Below are 18432 nucleotides of genomic sequence, written 5' to 3' on the forward strand. Positions count from 1 at the left end.
TGCTTTCACATGGTAAAGACCACGATGTCATTACTGTAATTTTTCCGGAGTGACGGCACGTGTTTAAAATGACTCGCCTTTACGCCAACTTGACTGGGTATGAAACTCTTTGATCATACGTTCATTCCCTGAGGTCTCTGGAGGCATCAGATGATACCTGGGGAACCTGCCCCAGTGCCTTGTCACCGAGGAGCACCTGACCCAGGCCCAGCCACCGATCCTACTGTGAGAAAGGGGAGTCCTCTGTCATCTGGTCCCGCTGATGTTGTCTGCAGCCCAGACCATAAACCAAGGACTGTGGAAGTTCAAGTGAACGTAAGTAGACGGACAAGACTAAGAGGCCAACTCTTCTTCCTCACACAGTGGGGGACCCTGTAGAGGCAAAGGAGAACAGAATTAATAAGGCAGATGTAATAGGGACACAGTGAGCAGTGCCGTGAGAGGCACGGCATCCCCTGCAGCCAACTGCCCGGGTTCAGGCCCTGGCTCTGTTTAGCGGCTGCGTGGCGCTGGGCAAATGAACCCACCTACAGAATGGATTATTATCGGACCTACCGCAAAGGAATGGGATGCTGGGGGCATTCTGTGACTTGCTTCTAAAGCACAGGGTGGGTACAAGGACGCCTGCAGCCTCTGTTCCGGGTGCTGTGTCGGAACCGTGATGACATTTGTGTAGCAGACAGCAGAGCCAAGAGATGTGTCACTGAGTTGCTGAATTGACTCACTCTGCCTCTGGGCTCCATCACTTGCTAACACTTCTTTTTACAATTCTTTAAGACACTTTGGTTGGATTTTCTGATATTTGATGCACTGAAAGGCATCATAGTGGTCAAAAGGGAATTTAGAACATAAAGATGGTGTTTCAAATCAGTGAGGAAAAAAATTCAATAATTGGGGTTAGGACAACTGGGAAAGATCGTTGCATCCTTACCTTCCTCCTTCTACCAAAATAAATCCCAGATGCACACGAGATTTGGATTTTTTTTCAATAGGAAGCAACCCTGGGAGAATTTCTCATCTTGGAGAGGAAGGAGAGGGCCATAAAATAAAAGACTGATCAATTCAACTACATAAAAACTAAAAATGTCTACCTGTCAGAAAATATTATAAACCAGTTTAAAGACATGACCCCTCGTGAAATGGTTGTAGCTGAAGGAAATGAAGTTTAGGGTGAAGAGCCTGCCCAAAGTCACCCACTCAGTCACCTGTCAGCTAGTGCTCGGTGAGCACCTACTGCGTACGGGGTAGACATCGCCAGGACGGGAGCTGCGTCCGGGAGCTACCTTCACGGAGCTTCCAATCCAGTGGGAGAGGCCCGGTGCTCGCAGCCTCCTCAGGAGGGCGACACTGGGCTTCCTGTGACACCCACTGGGTCCCCATAGCTGGGCTCTGGGTCCTCATGACTTAGCATCCAGTGTCAGGACCCATGTGGGGGATGAGGCCCCGCTGAGGAAGGGATCGCTGCTTTGCCTCCAGGCACTACTGCCCACCGGTGTAGAACTCACAACCTGCATTTCCCGTGAGTCAATTTGGGGGTACTCTGCCTTCCCCTGGGGCTTCCAGGGGACGAGGCCAATGCAGAGCCCAGTGAACTTGGTGCTGATTTGTTATTATCCTGGGATAGTAACTGCCTTAGGCGTTGGGGAGGAAGAAAAGGACTTGGGACAAATAAAGCATGGTGCTGACGTGGAGACAAACAGAAACAATTATAAGTGGAGAAACTGAAGTCCTGAGAGTTGCAGTGATTTGTCAAGTCACAGGCAGAGATAGGACTAGAACCCAGGCCTCCTGACTCCAAGGCCCATGCAATATCTAGGACATCTAACTGTGTTTCAGAGAAGGGGCCTTCTGAGCTGGGTTTCATAGGATAAATAGGAGTTTGCCAGATGGCGAGCAGTTTAGGCACAGGAAACAGCAAGTGCAAAGGCCAAGAGGCATGAAATTGGAGGGTTTGTTCAGGAGGCAGCAAGTAGATTAGTGGGGCTGGTTCCAGGCAGGTTCAGGAGAGTTACACGGAAAAAAATGTGGTGGCACACACATATCATCCCTGAGGAAGAAGGTGGCGCTGGTTAAAGCTGTATAGCAGCTTTGGGGTTTTTTAAAGGGCTTTGGGGCTTTGCCTCTTGTTTTAGTCTCACGGAAACCTTGAATTGTACTAAGGGAGGTGTTTTCCCCTTTTGACAGGTAAGGAAATGGGGATGCGGAGGACTTCAGTGATTAGCACGGGGGTCTCACAGCAGGAAGGGGAGGAGTGAGGTCTCCAGTCACTCTGCCAGACTAAGAGAGCCAGCCTGCCCTGCAGAACTCTCTAGTCCCCAGACAGGCCCCAAAGGTGGCCCAGCTTGGGGTGGGGGTGGGGGCGAAGGCAGGACCCCCGGGGAAGGCTGTCCCGTCTCACCACAGGCAGCACCAGGGTGGGAGCAACCCCAAAAGCTAAAATAAGGCTCATGTGCTCCAAAAATACTCTGCTGAAAGCACTGCGGTCCTGGAAATGGGCCCGTCTGCTGGCTTCCCGCCTGGGGAATCAGGGTGGAGCACGAAAGCCACACTTCCGTCCCCACCCCGTTTATTTGGGGAGATCAAGCCCTCGCCACCGCCACCAGAGCTGCCTCGATCCATGCAACGCTTGCTGGAGGGAGTCTGGGCACAGACGCAGGAGAGGTCGGTCACCCACTCACCGTTCACCAGCACATCCCCGCGGTGGCCTTGCTGTGCCAGGCCCTGCTCCTGGCATCAGGGCACAGCAGGGAGCACAGCCGACCAAGGTGCAGGAAGCCTGGGGCGGGGAGCAGATCAGGGCGGGTTCATCGTGCTGTGGGGACGCAGTGAGAAGATGCAGACAAGGTCATGAGTCCCGCCCGTGTCAGTGCATTGTTCGTTCACTTATTCAGGACCCCCTGTGGGCTTAGCCTAGCTGACCTCGTGGGTTCCTCCCAGCAGCCTCTGAGCTACTGACTTCTGACCTGTCCCCCTTTAACTTCACCACCTTGGCTCCAAACCTTTCCCTTTCTCCTGAAACCCCATCAGGGGCCCCTGACCTCAGCGCCTACCTCCAAAGCAAACAGGCCGGCGGGAGCCTGCAAGCCTTCCTGGCGCTTCTCAGCAGGCAGGTGGCTGCCCTCACCCCACACTTCTGGCCTCCAGCTCCGCGGCCTGGCTCAGACCCTCTCAGCCTCTCTTCTGGAACAAGCACTTGCTTCCTCTCCGATTCTCCTGGGATCTCTCCAGCCGCAGGCCCCTGTCCACACCCGGGCCTGAGAGCCAGCCTGATTCTCAGCTTACACACTCACTTCGTGTTCCTGTCTTCACAGTGTGTTTCCCAAATCTCAGTGATCCCAGGGCCAGCTTGGAAATTTTTGCCTTAGCCATGTGCCACCTGTTCTTTTATTTACTTACCTTTTCCTTCGAAGTGACTCTCTTTCCTCACTGAATTTTAAATGAAAAGGGAATAGGATGTCTTCATCACAAAAGGAAAACAATCTGTGGCAGACGTGGCTGGTGTCCCCACTGTCTGTTCACACCTTCTCACTTTACATTAGAGCCCTGACTTTTAGCTGCCCAGATCCAGGCTATATTTCCCAACCCCACTTGTAGCAAGTTATGGCCATTCAACCGAAGTTCTGCACATGAGCAGAAGCGGTGGTTGGAACTTCCTAGAAGTATTTTTAAAAGGAGGAGGATGTGCACTTCAGCATCCCCTTCTTCCATCCTTCTAGCTGGAATGCAAACATGATAGCTGGAGCAGGGGCAGCTACATTAGACCATGAGGGAGTATAGCAACAAGATAGAAGGAGGCTGGTTTCCTGATGGTCATGGAACCTCCCTACTGACCTTGGAAGGTTTACCTCAGGACTGCATTTGTATGAGAGAAATAAACTTCTCTTACAGAGGCCACTGTGATTTGGGGATTTCAGACGTTTGCCATAAACCCAACACTGGTTGAAACACCATGTCACTTGGAGTAAGCAGAAGGTGACAATGAATGCAGTGAAAAATAATATTCTAAAACTGTGGCTCTGAACCCAAGAGCTGCTCTTTATGTTTAAAAAAAAAAAAAGACATTAGTCATCATTAGACTGAGACTGAATCTGTTTGTTCAGGACTGATGGGTAATTGAAAATGGAATGTCTTTCTCACCATGTGACTCGGTGCTATTTAGTGCCAGGTCCCTTACCTCACTGCTCCCTAAAATCATCCAGCTGATCACACCCCACAGGCTGAAAGCACAGCACAATAGGATGAAGCCTGCACGGCCGCCTATTGACACCCCTGCTCCTAGCCTGGAACCACCCTGCCATGCCCTCCCCCAGGGCTCCGCCGCCGTAAGCAGCAGCCCAGCTTCCAGCCTCCGCCCAAACGTTCCCCTGGGTCTTCCTTTAGTAGGTGTTTCTCAAGCACCCACCGTTTGTGGTTCTGAGCGACCGGTCCAGAGCCAGACAACCACGCCTTGCTCCCTGCTGGGTGGGTGACCTGGGCAAGTTATGTAGCTTCTCCCCACCTCAGTCCTGCTCATCTGTGAAATGGGCATAAAGGGTTACATCCATCAGTACATATCATGTGCTTGGAAAAGAGCCCAGAACCCACGAAGCCTGCCCACCCCCCACAAATTAGCTGCTGTTGTTACATGTCAAGCGAGGGGGCTACAGCGGCGAGCCAGGCAGGTGAGGATTCTGCTCTCCTGGGGAGGCAGGGTAACCTTCTAGAGGCTCGGAAGACACAGCTTCAGCCCTGCCAGCAGCATGACACCCTCTGCGTTGAGCACGTCCCGCTGTGATGGGGGTTGGATGGTGATGGACCGTTAGGGGCCTGTCTTCCTCACTAGACGGGGGCCCGTGACAATACGGAACTCAACTGACATTTGACTTCTGAGCACCTAGCCTAGCGGGAGCCTACACACAGCAGGTGTTTCAGGAAACGGTATCAACAGAGGAATGAGTGTGTGAGGTACAAGATGGGCAAAGACAGCGAGGCTGAGGGCAAGGTGGCCCAGGTGCTCCTTCCAGCCCAGGTCTCCACCCCCAGCCCAGCACCGTTCCTTCTGCAGCCGCAGCAAAAGGCTTTGAGTGGCTTTCTTCCTGGTACAGGTGACCTCACTGACACATGTGTGCATATGTGCAGGTGGAGAAAATGTTAGCTGTGTAGAGCTCAGGCCTTGAAGTCATCAAACTAGGTTTGAATTCAAACTCTCCTGTGCATTTGCTGTGTGGCCCTGGGCAAGTTTGCCCGAGCTCTCTGAGCCTCATCTTCCTCACTGAGAAACTGGCTTTGATGCCGTGATCTATTCCTGTGTAACAAACGACCCCAACACTTAGCAGCTTAAACTACCAGTTATGTCCTGTCTGCCAGGGTTCCTGTGGGTCAGACACTCAGGAGGGCTCAGTGGACTGGTTCTGGTTCCAGGCCTCCAGTTTGGGCTTCCTCCCAATATGGCGGCATGAGGGTGGCTGAATCACCTACGAGTGTCTCGGGGCTCATGGCCAGTGTGAATCTGCAGCCCATGCAGGTTCAAGGGCAGGGGAATTAGACCCCACTCCTTGGTGGGACAGTGGGAAGGTTCTAGAAGAGCCTGTGGGACAGGAGATGTTGTTGCAACCCTCTTTTGGAAAATACAGTTGCCACAGATGATAACACTCATGCTAGCCTCAGGGGGGCCCAGGAGGGTTTCTAGGTGGAAAACACCTGAAACAGCATAGGTGCCTAAAAAGTAACCTCTGTGGTGATTACAGCGATGATTGATTGGCTCCCTTCCTACCCTTCCTTGGTCAGCTTACATCCTGTTCAAAATCCACAGGCGTCAACTCCCATGAGACAGCTGGAAGAAGTAAGGATCTGTTAGTTCACTTGGAGTGGCCCTACGCCCGGCGGAAGGAGTTCCAGGGCACTTAGCCCAGGCCAGGTGAGCTTCAGCGACACCACATGGGAGCTGGGCATTCACAAGGGGCATTTCCGTTACACCGGGTGAGCACGTGGTGGCCACACTGCCCCACCTGGAGGGCTCAGCCTCCACCATCGGTGTGACAGCCTCTCCGTAAACCGTCCCTTCCAGGTCCTGGAGAGCCTTGTGGCTTGATTTCATCTCCCCTCTGACACAGCAGCACTGAATTAAGAATTTCTGCTGAAGGGAAACTGTCAATGGTAGGGGCCAGAGTATGTCCTTATTGGACGGCCTTCCCGGATCCATCTTGGCAGCCCTCTTTGTTGCCAGACTCAGGTTCGGCTAATCCAACACTGAGACACAAGTGCTGGGTAGAAGGAAAGACAGCTTTACTGAGGAAGCTGGCAATCCTGGGGAGAAGGTGGACTCATGTCCCAAAGAACCAGCTCCTCCCTCCCCAGGTTTTGCTCAGAGATTTTATAGGGAAAAGAGGAAGGGGTTACGTGCTGGGAAGGGGTTGTGGGGTGTGTATCAGCTCGTGCACGCTCTTCTGATTGGCTGGTGGTGAGCTAACCAAGAGTCAGTGTCATCAGCCTTCTGGTTCCAGCCAGTCAGGGTCTCCACGCTGGTGGTCAGCACGCAGGTAACTTCTTCCACCTGCTGGGGTTTCAGTCTCTGCAAAACAGCTCAAAGGATGTGGCTCAGAATATGATCTCTAGCCCTTGAGGAGGAAGTAAAGGTCCTTGACTCTGTCTAATGGCTAAACTATTATTATTTTGTCTTGCTTGACTATTTTCCTTTGTTTCTGCATATTCTCATTTCCCTGATTAAATTAAATTTATTCTTTGGAACTCAGAAAAGGCCTCAGAGGCTAAAGTTTTTCTACAGACGAGAGGCAGGTGGAGGACAGGGGTGCTGTCTGTTCCGGGGAGACCCCATAGGGCCCTCCTGCTCAGTGACAGCCTGACCCCTGATCACAGAGAGCATGAAAGGCCACAGAGGCAGTGGACCCTGGCCTGGGGTATCTTCCATGATCCACCCTCTACTGGGTTGAATAGTGTTCCGAAAAAATTCACGTCCACCTGCGACCTCCAAATGGGACCTTATTTGGAAATAGGGTCTTTGCAGATGTAGCTAGGTTAGGACAAGGTCATATTGCAGTAGGGTGGACCCCAAGTCCAATGACTTGTATCCTTCTAAGAAGAGGAAATTTGGACAGAGAGACACATGGGGAGAACACTGTGTGAGGACAGAGGCAGAGGTTGGAGGGATGCAGCTACAAGCCCAGGAATGCCAGGGATTTTCCACAACCTCTAGAAGCTAGAGAGGGGCGTGGGACAGATTCTCCCCCAGAACCTCCAGAAGGAACCAGCCCTGCCAGCACTTTAATTTTAGGACTTCTCACCTCCAGATTGTGTGAGAATATGTTTCTGTTGCTTTAAGACACTCAGTTTGTGGGGTCATTTGTTACAGCAGCTGCAGGTCACACACATACACACCACCACCACTCCTAGCTACACCCACCCTAGCATCCCCCCTAGTTCTGCCCACACCCCCCTTGTTCAGGCGGCCCATTCAGCTCCTCTCTCTGACTTACCAACCATGGCAGAAAAAAGAAAAGATTTTACTCTTTAAAAAGTGCATGTAGGGGCTTCCCTGGTGGCACAGTGGTTGAGAGTCTGCCTGCCGATGCAGGGGACACGGGTTCGTGCCCCGGTCCGGGAAGATCCCACATGCCACGGAGTGGCTGGGCCCGTGAGCCATGGCCGCTGAGCCTGCGCGTCCGGAGCCTGTGCTCTGCAACGGGAGAAGCTGCAACAGTGAGAGGCCCGCGTACTGCAAAAAAAAAAAAAAAGGTGCATGTAAGACTTCCCTGGAGGTCCAGTGGTTAAGATTCCGTGCTCCCAATGCAGGGGGCATGGGTTTGATCCCTGGTTGGGGAACTAAGATCCCACATGCCACACAGAGGAATGGATAAAGAAGATGTGGTACATATAGACAATGGACTATTACTCAGCCATAAAAAAGAATGAAATAATGTCATTTGCAGCAACATGGGTGGACCTAGAGATGATCATAGTAAGTGAAGTAAGTCAGACTGAGACAAAATACCATATGATATCACTTATACGTGGAATCTATAATATGGCACAAATGAACTTTATCTACAAAACAGAAACAGACTTACAGACATAGAGAACAGACTTGTGGTTGCCAAGGGGGAGGAGGGGTGGGGGAAGGAAGGATTGGGAGTTTGGGACTAGCAGATGCAAACTGTTTTATATAAAACGGATGAAAAACAAGGTCCTACTGTATAGCATGGGGAACTGTATTCTATATCCTGTGAGAAACCATCATGGAAAAGAATATGAAAAAGAATGTATATATATATGTATAACTGAACCACTTTGCTGTACAGCAGAAATTAACACAACATTGTAAATCAACTCTACCACAATAAAATAAATGTTTAAAATAATTTAATTTAAAAAAATTAAACGCTCATTTAAGACCAGGTATTTCACAGGTGTGACTTCTCCCCCCACTTTGTAATCTGCGCAGGTCCCAGCTGCATTTGCTCTGTGTCACATCAGGGAGAAAGGATCAGGAGGAAGCCTCTCTCCTTGAGTGGGTGGTGGAGGGAGAGGTGGGCAAGACCTCTGGGCCCCTCTCTCTCTCCCACCCACCCCACCGCACCCCCGGCCATCAGGACAGGGTGGGCCTTGACTCCCCCGGACACTAACTACAGTCCTGTCACCCTGAACTGTAAAATCCTCCCATGGTCCCCTGCCGGCTCGACCTTTAGCATCGGAATCAGCGGTTCCGCACCTCATGCCCACACGTTTTAATTGTGATAAAATACACGTAACATAGAATTTCCCATCTCAGCCACGTTACACGCACAGTTCAGTGGCATTAAGTAGATTCACATTGCTGCGAACCATCTCCACCATCCGTCTCCAGAACTTTCCATCTTCCCAGACTGAAGCTCTGTCCCCATGAAACACTCGCTCCCCCTCCCCTCCCCCAGCCCCGGGCCCCACCACCCTCCTGTCTGTCTCTGTGGATCTGATGGCTCCAGGAACCTCATATGAGTGGAATCCTGCAGGATTTGTCCTTTTATGCCTGGCTTGTTTCTCTCAGTACCATGTCCTCCTGGTTCATCCATATGGTAGCCTGTGTCAGAATTCCAGTGCCAGCTTTTTATAACAAGCAACCCGTAAAGCCCTTTTCACTCTCCGGAAATGCAGTGTCTAGAACAATCTAGCACCTTGCCCCTGTCCCCACTAAATGCCCAGTAGAACCCACAATCACCATAACAAGCAACCCGCCACCCTGCATTTCCCAGACACTCCCTAGGGACGGTCCCCCCACAACCACCCTGAACACTGCTGTCTCAGATGACGCCGGCCCCTGGGGAGCCCAGGGCTCCTTGTTCCTCATCCCCTCCCCAAGTCTCGAGCCCCTGACACCCCTATGAAGTTTCCTCCTTGCAGATTTCATCCCCGTAAGCAAATCACACAGGCAAAAGGCTGCGGAGGGCGGAACCGGTGCGCACTCCGCCTCTGCGCAGGCTCAGCTGGCAGCGCCCCACAGCTATACCACCATCCTCAGCCGTCACCCTCCTTTCAAAGAGGTGGAGATTGAGGCCCAGGGAGGAGGAGAGACTGGGACTAACGCCCACTGCATGCCTCCCAGGTGCCACGTGCAGTGTGTCCTTGCTGCTCTCGGCATCCCTGAGAGAGACATCATCCCATTTCACAGAAGGGAAGACCGAGGCTCAGAGAGGCAAGGAACTTTGTTCTGGGTCACGTCACCAAAGCTGTTTGGTGGCAAAGCCAGAACCAGGAGCTAGGACTCCTAATTCTAAGTCAATACACCCTCCCACCTCCGTGAGGAAGGACAGAGGGGCTCAGACACCCCTCGCCTCTCCCACGGTGGCCGCGGGATCCCTGTGAGCCTCCAAAACCAGGCTGTGCACCCTGACCCTGTGAGTCAGCGCTCAGAGGGAGCAGCCGCCCTGGTGCCACCCGGTCTCTGCCAGGCACTGCCGTGGCCCCATGGGCAGGGTGGCATGTGTCTTCCCTGGGCCAGGAGGTGATTCATGACCTCGCAGGGAGGATGAGCAGGTAGGACCAGGCGCAGGCATCCCAGCTGAGGCGAGTTTCTCTGTCTGGCTGGTTTCTCTGCAGCTGTTTTCACTTCGCTCCGGAAAATCAGCTTTCCTGCCTTGCCCAGCCTCCTGCCGCCCCTACTCCAAAAACACCACCTTTGCCCTTGTCCCCCGCCTGGTTCTGCCACTGCTTCCAGCGCTGTGCCTGCTCCCGAGCCTGGCATTCAAGGCCTCGTGCCAACTCCAGCTTCATCCCGTTTCCTGACACAAGCCCTCTCCTCTGGCCAAATTCCTCCCGTCCCCAAAACGTGCCCCAGCTTTCCTGCCTCTGAGCCTTTGTCTGTGACTCCCCCCATGTCCGCCCTCCTCCCTCCATTTCTCCTCCTAGGCTGAGAGGGCAGGTTTGGAGGTAGAGGAACCTGATTATAATCCTGACTTTGCCTTCGTATCAAGCTGTGAGACATCGGGCAAATTCCCGTACCTCTGTGAGCTTCAGTTTCTTCGTGTGTAAAATGTCATTCAACTCAATGCATATTGATTGAAATCCTGCTGTGTCCACAGCAGTCTGGGAACTCAGCAGCTTGGAAATCTTCTTTTTCACTGTCTATCCTTTTGTACCTTTTCAATGCTGTGTTACATGCAAGTGTTCGTTAATTCATTTTTTTTAATTTTTTAAAGATTTTTTGATAATTTTTTATAGTTTTTCTTAATTGAAGTATAGTGTGTTAGTTTACACTAACACAATGTGTGTTACAATGTGTGTTAGTTTCAGGTGTACCGCGAGTGATTCCGTTATATATACATACACGTGTGTGTGTGTGTGTGTGTGTGTGTGTATAGGAATATATGTATATTCTTTTTCAAGTTCTTTTCCCCTATAGGTTATTACAAAATATTGAGTAGAGTTCCCTGTGCTGTGCAGTGTATCTACTTTATATATTATTGTTTATCTATTTTATATAGTGTGTCTATGTGACTCCCAATAAAATTTTTATTAAAATAATAATTCCTAATGAAATAAGACTTAGAAAAGGGAAAGATACCTCGCTCCAAAGGCTGCCACGAGGATGAAGGGAAATTTTACATGTGAAGTACCCGGTCTAGTGTCCAGCAAAGAAGTGCTCACCAAATCACAGCTTCATCAAAATGCTGCCCTCTCAGCTCCTCTAATAAGACTTCTTCAGTTAAACCTGATCCCCACCTCCTCCAGGGTCTCATGACACCTTTGCTTGTCCTATTTCATCCATCCATCCATCCATCCATCCATCCACCCATCCAGCCCCAATACAGCTATCCACTCATCAATTATTTATTGCATACTTACAATGTGCCAGGGCCTCTGCCAGGAGGGCAGGAGATAATGACAAAACAGTCCCAGTCCTTCCCCTCATGGGGACAGCTGTCAGGCGGGGGAGAGGCACCACCAGAAAATATTTACTATACAGCATTCGAGCTTTGCTAGATTATGTACAGAGTAAGTGCGCGCCATGGAGCACACAGAGGTGGCGCATGACTTGCAGAAAGGCAGCATCTAAGTCGAGACCTGAAGGTGGCACAGGCAGGTAAAGACAGGAGGCGTGTTCCCTGCGAAGGGTGGGAGGTAAGGTCAGTGCGGAGAACACGATGGAGCGTTGAGCTTGAAGTTGAGAGAAACACAGGCCTGGAGAGGTGACAAGGGACCTCGTAGTCACATGAGGAATTTGAACTTTGTCCCAAGAGCAGGCTTGGAGGGTGTCAAGCAAGGAAGGGCATGATAAGGGTTGGGTCGGGAGCCCTGAGTCTGGCGGCACTGTGGACAGTGGGCTGGAGGGACGGGAGGCAGGGGTGAGCAGAAGTGGTGCAAGGGAGCCCGCTGGAAAGCTGAAGCAGAGACGCCTGGGGCAGGAGAAGGTGATGGGGGCTGAGCAGGGCACGGGCAGCGGGGTCGAGAGAACAGGATGAGATCAGAAGATTGCCCCCAACTCTTTATCATGAAGCTCTTCATCCTGCAGGAAAGTTGGAAGAACAGTTGGCGACCACGGTCTCCACTTGGATTCAACAGTTATTACCGTGTTCCTCTTTTGCCTTCGCTCAGTAGATAGATAGCGAGACAGGTAGATCTCCTTTTTCTGAACCACTTGAAATTGCAGTCATGACGGTGCTTTGTCCCAGGGCCCTTCAGCTGCATCTCCCCGCGTAAGGTCATTTTCCTCCTTAACCACAAGACCAGTATCACACTGGAAGTTCGACAGGATGGCATCTGGTGTCCAGTCCGAGTTCAGATTTCCCCAGGTATTCCAAGAATGTCTTTCCGAGTTGGGTTTTGTTTGTTTTGAAATCCAGGGACCCGTCAAGTTTCCAGGATTGCATCTCTTTGGCTTTTAAGGAAGATTAGGGAGGTGGAACGTGCAGGGCTTGGTGAGTCATTGTATGTCGGGGTAGAGGGCAGGGACGAGTCCGGGGGACGGCTGGGGCTCTGGCTTGGGCAGCACGGATGCGGTTCCCCAGACGAGGAGTTCCGGAAGAGAGGAGCGTCTGGTAGGCAGGTGGAAATGCAGGGGTGACATTCGGGGTCATGGTGGGAGACAGATTGGAGCTGCCATAACAAGTGACCACAAACTGGCTGCTTTAAAACAACAGAAATTTATTCGCTCGTGGTCCAGGAGGCCAGATATCTGAAATCACGGTATCAGCATGGCCGTGCTCCCTCCATAGACTCAGGGAAGGATCCTTCCTTGCGTCTTCCAGCCTCTGGTGGTTTCCGGCGATCCTTGGTGTACCTTGAGTTACAGCTGCATCCCTCCGACCTCTGCCCCTTTCTGGTACTTGACCTTCTCCCCTTTGTGTCTTCACACGGTCCTCTTGCAAGGATGTCAGTCACTGGATTTAGGGTCCACCCTATTCTAGTGTGACCCCATCTTAACTAACTGCATCTGCAAAGACCCTATTTCCAAATAAGCTCACATGCTGAAGTTCCAGGTAAACGTGAATTTTAGGGGGGACACGACTCAACCCACTACAGGGACCATAGAACTGTCTAGATGGTCATTGAAACCTCAGGAAAGGATGTGATTCCCCGGGGAGTACAGATGGAGAGGAGGGCTCGGGATGGAGCCTTATGGGATCCCCATGTTTAAGGGGGTCGCCGTAGGGTGAGGAGCCCTAAAAAGCGACCAGGGGGTTTGGCCACAGCTGGGAGGGGGAGGAGGGTGTGGGGTGAACAGGGCAGAGTGCCGTGGGTACCAAGTAAGAGATGCGCTGAGCCGGGGCTCTGGATTCCAGGAAGAGAGCAGTTTCCGGGGACTGCTTGGGGAAAACCCAGACCGCACAGGATTTTGGTTTTAACGTTCGCACACTGGCCTTGGAGCAATCTTTGAGGCCAGTGGAGTAGTCATGGCTCTTCTGATGTATTGCTTCTCTGATGCTGTCAGTGCTTCCTGTAGGACCGGAAGCCCCTCCAAATTAGGGACCCACACCTGCTCTTGTTCACCGTGACACTCAGAGCCCCCAGGGCAGTGCCAGCATGTAACAGGCATTCGGAGTACCTGTGAAGTGAGCCGGTGACTGGGGCCAGCCTCCTGGCTACCGCTGGGCCTTTGATCTGGCCGAGGTCCCCAGTGTCGGAGAAGGGGCACCCCTGATGCTGTTCACCCCAATACTCACCACCTTCACGCTCCCCACGCAGGATGAGGCAACACGTGGAGTCACTGAGAGGGAAACCCGTCCCTTCCCCTACCCCCGACTCCCTGAGTGTGGAAGGAATGAGGGAGACTACATCGTAATAATAATAATCACAGTGGACCTGCACGGGCGGGCTGGGAATCCAGACCTCCGTGTGGCTGCCACGGTCCTTGTGTCTGCCCAGCAAGCGTCCCCCAGGCCCGGTGCATTGGCCCCGCCGGTCAGCCTGCCCTTCCTTCTCCACCGCCTGCCCCAGACGGCCTTAGCTCAGCCCAAAGCCCAGAGGAGCCACTCCTGGCTCGGCCTGGCTCGCCACGCCGCACCAGTGAGGTTTGCTGCTCTGGATGGGTTTGGTCTCTTCAGTTTTTACTCGGAGTCCTTAATCTCTTTCTCACAAGAGACTGTAACTTGTCATCCCCAGGCAGGTTGCCGCTTGGCCAGTGGGTGGGAACCTGCGGCTCTGCTCCCACACCCCTCTGGAGCCCCAGCTGGCACAGCTGCAGCGGGAGGAGCCTGCAGGCGTGGGAAAGGGGCAGAGCCACCCCACCCTGCCCCCGCTCCTCCTGGCGGCCGGCTGGGGGCCCACCTCACTGTCCCAGGGGGCCCCAGGAAAGGGGCTGGGAGGGAGGAAGCCCCCTCTCCCTCTTTTTTTTCCATATATAAGTGCATCTTTGGGGCTGTCATCTGGGAATTCAATTTTATTTATTTATTTATCTATCTATTTTTAATTTTTTTGGCCGCGCTGTGCGGAATGCGGGATCTTAGTTCCCCAACCGGGGACGGAACCCGTGCCCCCTGAATTGGGAGCACGGAATCTTAACCACCGGACTACCAGGCAAGTCCCCCACCTCTCCCTTTTGCGGAATTTCCCTTCCCTCAGGCAGAGCAAATCTGAGTACCCCCCATCTTTGGGAAGAGGGGGTGAAGTGTCCAGTAGACGCCCCAGCCTCAGCGAAACCCTCCTCCCAGCCTTTGCGCTGCTGGTGCCTCTGCATGGACCTTCTTCCCCCACTCTCCTCACATGACTAACTCTTACTTGTCCTTTCTGTCCTGCCTTTGATGTTGCTTCTTCCAGGAAGACTGCCCTGCTTTTCCTGGGCCAGAGGTGGTGCCTTCCCCCAGGCTCCCAGACCCCACCACCTCCTTTCCCCTGCACTCTGTCTACACCCACAGGGGATTTAGGTTCCTCGAGGGCCGAGGCCATGTCCTCTTGCCCTCCCTGTGTCCTCGGCACCTGGGCCCACGGAACCTCATAGACTTGCTGTAGCTGGGACGGGAGTTGGCCTGGTGACCTCTCTCTCCCTCCTCTCCCAGGACCAAGCTCATCGCCTCACTGACTGAGGCTCCCGGCTTCCCCCTTCCCCACTGGGACCACAGCCAGGAGCTGCACGAAGAGCTGTGTGAGGGACGGGGCAGGAGAGGCAAGCAGGGTGAGAGGGGCTCCTTGGTGGGGTGACCTCCTGGAAGAGGTGACTCTATGGCACGACAACTCAGAGACTGGGAGACGTCAGCTGTGTGAGAGGTCAGGTCAGAGAGTTCTGGGAAAAGAGGAACAGCCAGTGCAAATGCCCTGGGGCAGGAACCAGCCTGGCAGGTTTGAGAGCCACTAAGGCAGCCAGTGTGACTGCTGCTGGGTGAGTTGTGGATTTCATTCCAAGTGTGTCAGAAACCAGGGAGGAACACAATCTGACTCAGCCTGGGCTGCTGCGGGCGGGCTTTCCTGAGCCAGGGTGGCCTGTTGGGTTGAGGCTGAGGGACAGGGCTCGAGGGGGATTCACAGTGGTCCCCACTCCTGCCCCCATCCTGCAGACGCTGGCCAGTACTTGGAGGTATTCCTGGAAGGCACTGCAAGGAGGAAAGCATCCACGTGGGGAGCAGAAGCACAGCTCAGCTTCCGGCTCCCAGAGGAAATATTAATCTTACACAGTGAGAAATAGGTCAGGGGCGAGAGAACCTGTTTTTCTGCCACCCACAGGGATGGAGACTGGGGCGCAAAGAGCACTGAGCGGGATCTCAGTTCTCCGACCAGGGATGGAACCCGTGCCCCCTGCAGTGGAAGCACGGAGTCTTAACCACTGGACCGCCAGGGAATTCCCAGGCACACAAGCCTTTAAACAAGGACAGCATGTCTTTTGTCTTAAACCCCATCTGGGTTTAAGATATTTGCACAAAGGTCTAAGTTAAATGTAAACAGGTGTTAAATTATTTGACAAAAAGGACCCGTCTTTTCCTCTCTTATTGGAAAGACCCTGCACTGCCATAGGGACCAGCTGTGTGACTGGAGCTGGCGTCCCACCCTGGCCCCTGGGGCGTCCAATAAGGTGTGCCCACCTGAGCCAAGCACTCCGATCTCCCCACCACCACTTACCCCCAAGTGAGCATCCTGAACCGCAGGCTGGAATGTGCAGAAAATGAACTCAGCACCTGACTCCGAATCCTTCGCCCTCTGAAAAAACGTCTATTATGAAATAGTTCATTTATACAGAAGAACAGAGGTGAAAATAACGAGATAACATGGACGCCCACGTACCACCGACCACTTAAGAAATAAAACAAGCCAGGACCAATCACGCCTTCTAGTGCACCTCATGCCCGGCTCCCCAGCACCCCACCCCACAGGTAACCAAGACCCTGGATTTCACTTTTATCTTCCCCTCTTCCTGGGTTCCTCCTGCCTCGTGCCAGCTGCTCTGTGGTCTTAGAGCGCACGTAGGACGTTGGTAGGGAATGTTTAATGTATTTGTTTCCTGTAGTAAACTGGACTGCTTATGACAACAGAAATGTATTCTCTCCCATCCTGGGGGCCCTAGACTTCTTTTTTTTTTTTAATTTCTTTTTTTATTTTTGGCTGCGTTGGGCCTTTGTTGCTGCGCGCGGGCTTTCTCTAGTTGTGGCGAGCGGGGGCCACTCTTCGTTGCTGTATGCGGGCTTCTCCTTGCGGTGGCTTCTCTTGGTGCGGAGCATGGGCTCTAGGCGCGCAGGCTTCAGTAGTCGTGGCACGCGGGCTCTAGAGCGCAGGCTCAGTAGTTGTGGCGCACGGGCTTAGCTGCTCCGTGGCATGTGGGATCTTCCCAGACCAGGGCACGAACCCATGTCCCCTGCATCGACAGGCGGACTCTCAACCACTGCGCCACCAGGGAAGTCCCAGCCCTAGACTTTTTGATCAAGCACCTCCAACACCAGAAATCCAAAACGAAGACCAGAAATGAGGCCAGAAATCCGAAATGAAGGTGTGGGCAGGGTTGGCTCCTTCTCGAGGCTCAGAGGGAGAATCTGCCCCGTGCCGCTCCTCTAGCTCCCTGGGGTGGCCAAAACCCCTTGGCCCTCCAGGGCCTACAGCCGCATCCCTCCAATCTCTGCCCCCGTCTTCACACGCCTTCTCCCCTGTGTGTCTGCGTCCTCTCCTCTTTCTATAAGGACACAGTCATTCTATGTGGGGCCCACCCTAAATGCAGGATGGTCTCATCTTGACATCCTTAATTTGATTACATCTGCAAAGACCCTTATTCTAAGTAAGATTGCATTCACAGGGACCAGGACACATCTACCCGCCCACCGTTACATAGAGGAAGGTGCTTGATATTTACTTAGCGATGGAGGTGTTGATGCAAAAGCCTAGGGTACCCCGTAGAGTGGGAGTGTTTCTGGCATGGCCTCTCCTTTCAGGGCGGGACCACATCTTACGCCTTGAGGTCCCCCAGCTGCTCAATGGGATGGAGGAGATGGGGTCTGGTCGGGGCTGCTGGAGGCTCACTCAGGAGCCCTCTCAGGCTTATTAGGATGGGCCAAGCACAGAGGCGCAGCCAGGTCTTCCCGCCCGCACCTGGCGGCCACAGCACCGCCATCTTGCCCACCACCCTCCCCCATCAGACTAGGTTAGAGCAGCGCTGCCACTGCTGTCAGCCCTCCTTGCTCCCATCCTTTCCAGCGGGGCATGTCTCACCATGTGATTGAAGAAATGCTGGGGTAATTACTTCTTTAAGGCTTATCTCCTCCCCAGGATCCTGCCTGTCCGGTTCCTTCCTCCCCTGTAGGCCCTCGAGAGATCACTGTGCCCTGAATGAATGAGGTCAGGTGTGGGTGATCCGAACCCTTCCCGCCCTGGTCCGAGGGAGCCTGCAGGGTGGGCGGCGTCGCAGTGAGGCACCCGACCCGTCCAGGGGGAAGGAACTGCTCCACATGGGCTCCCTGGGACCCTTCCGGGGACAGCAGCTGTTCCACAGGTGATGACTGCCCACCTGCTCGGTGCTGGAGATCAAGGTAGAGAGCCAGGCAGAGGGGCAGAGTGCTGCCAGGCCCCGCCTCCCGACCGAGAGCAGACCCTGCCCTGGGCCCTCCCCCATGCCTCCTCCATCCTCCCTGTGCAAAGCCTCTGCCTACAACTCCCACGCTGGGAAGCCCGGTAAAGAGAGCCCACGTGTTCCCATCCTGCCCTGTGTGAAAGCCCAGACCAGCCAGCGCTGTGAATTACCGCGGACGGACAGGCCCTGGGATGGGCACTTCCCAGAACTCCGGCTGTGAGCCTGCCCGGCTTTTCTTTGGCGCTCAGCTCTTAGAAATCCCTGGGGGCAGCACCTCCCAGCACAGCGTGGGCGGATTTGTGTTCCAGTTGTCCAGCTTCTTCCGGGAATTGGCAAACTCCTTTTCACAGCCCTGCCCCTCACACCCTGCCTGGAGCCTTCATGGGTGTTCACACACTCTGCTGCTGCCTGGGTCAAGGAAGGCATTACTCAGGTCTAAATATTTTGATCCAAAAAAAAAAATCCCCACACCCACTGCCCAA

The 18432-nt window shown here is 53.4% G+C and overlaps 1 long non-coding RNA gene across 3 annotated transcripts; it reads right to left on the reverse strand.

Annotated features, from left to right (window-relative positions):
* Positions 1–233: 233 nt before the first annotated feature.
* LOC117313245 (uncharacterized) lies at positions 234–17708 on the reverse strand. Of its 3 annotated transcripts, none has more exons than XR_012333648.1 (4): positions 17593–17708; positions 11314–16095; positions 2679–7711; positions 234–372 (listed from the first exon to the last, which is right to left on the reverse strand). It is a non-coding gene; the product is annotated as an uncharacterized lncRNA (long non-coding RNA). The 3 variants fall into 3 exon arrangements; XR_004527711.2 differs by lacking the exon at positions 17593–17708 and having other exon boundaries at positions 2679–4513; positions 5454–7711; positions 11314–11742; XR_004527710.2 differs by lacking the exon at positions 17593–17708 and having other exon boundaries at positions 2679–4513; positions 4625–7711; positions 11314–11549.
* Positions 17709–18432: the final 724 nt, after the last annotated feature.

Source organism: Tursiops truncatus, chromosome 8, assembly GCF_011762595.2.
Source record: "Tursiops truncatus isolate mTurTru1 chromosome 8, mTurTru1.mat.Y, whole genome shotgun sequence".
Classification (NCBI taxonomy): Eukaryota; Metazoa; Chordata; class Mammalia; order Artiodactyla; family Delphinidae; genus Tursiops; species Tursiops truncatus.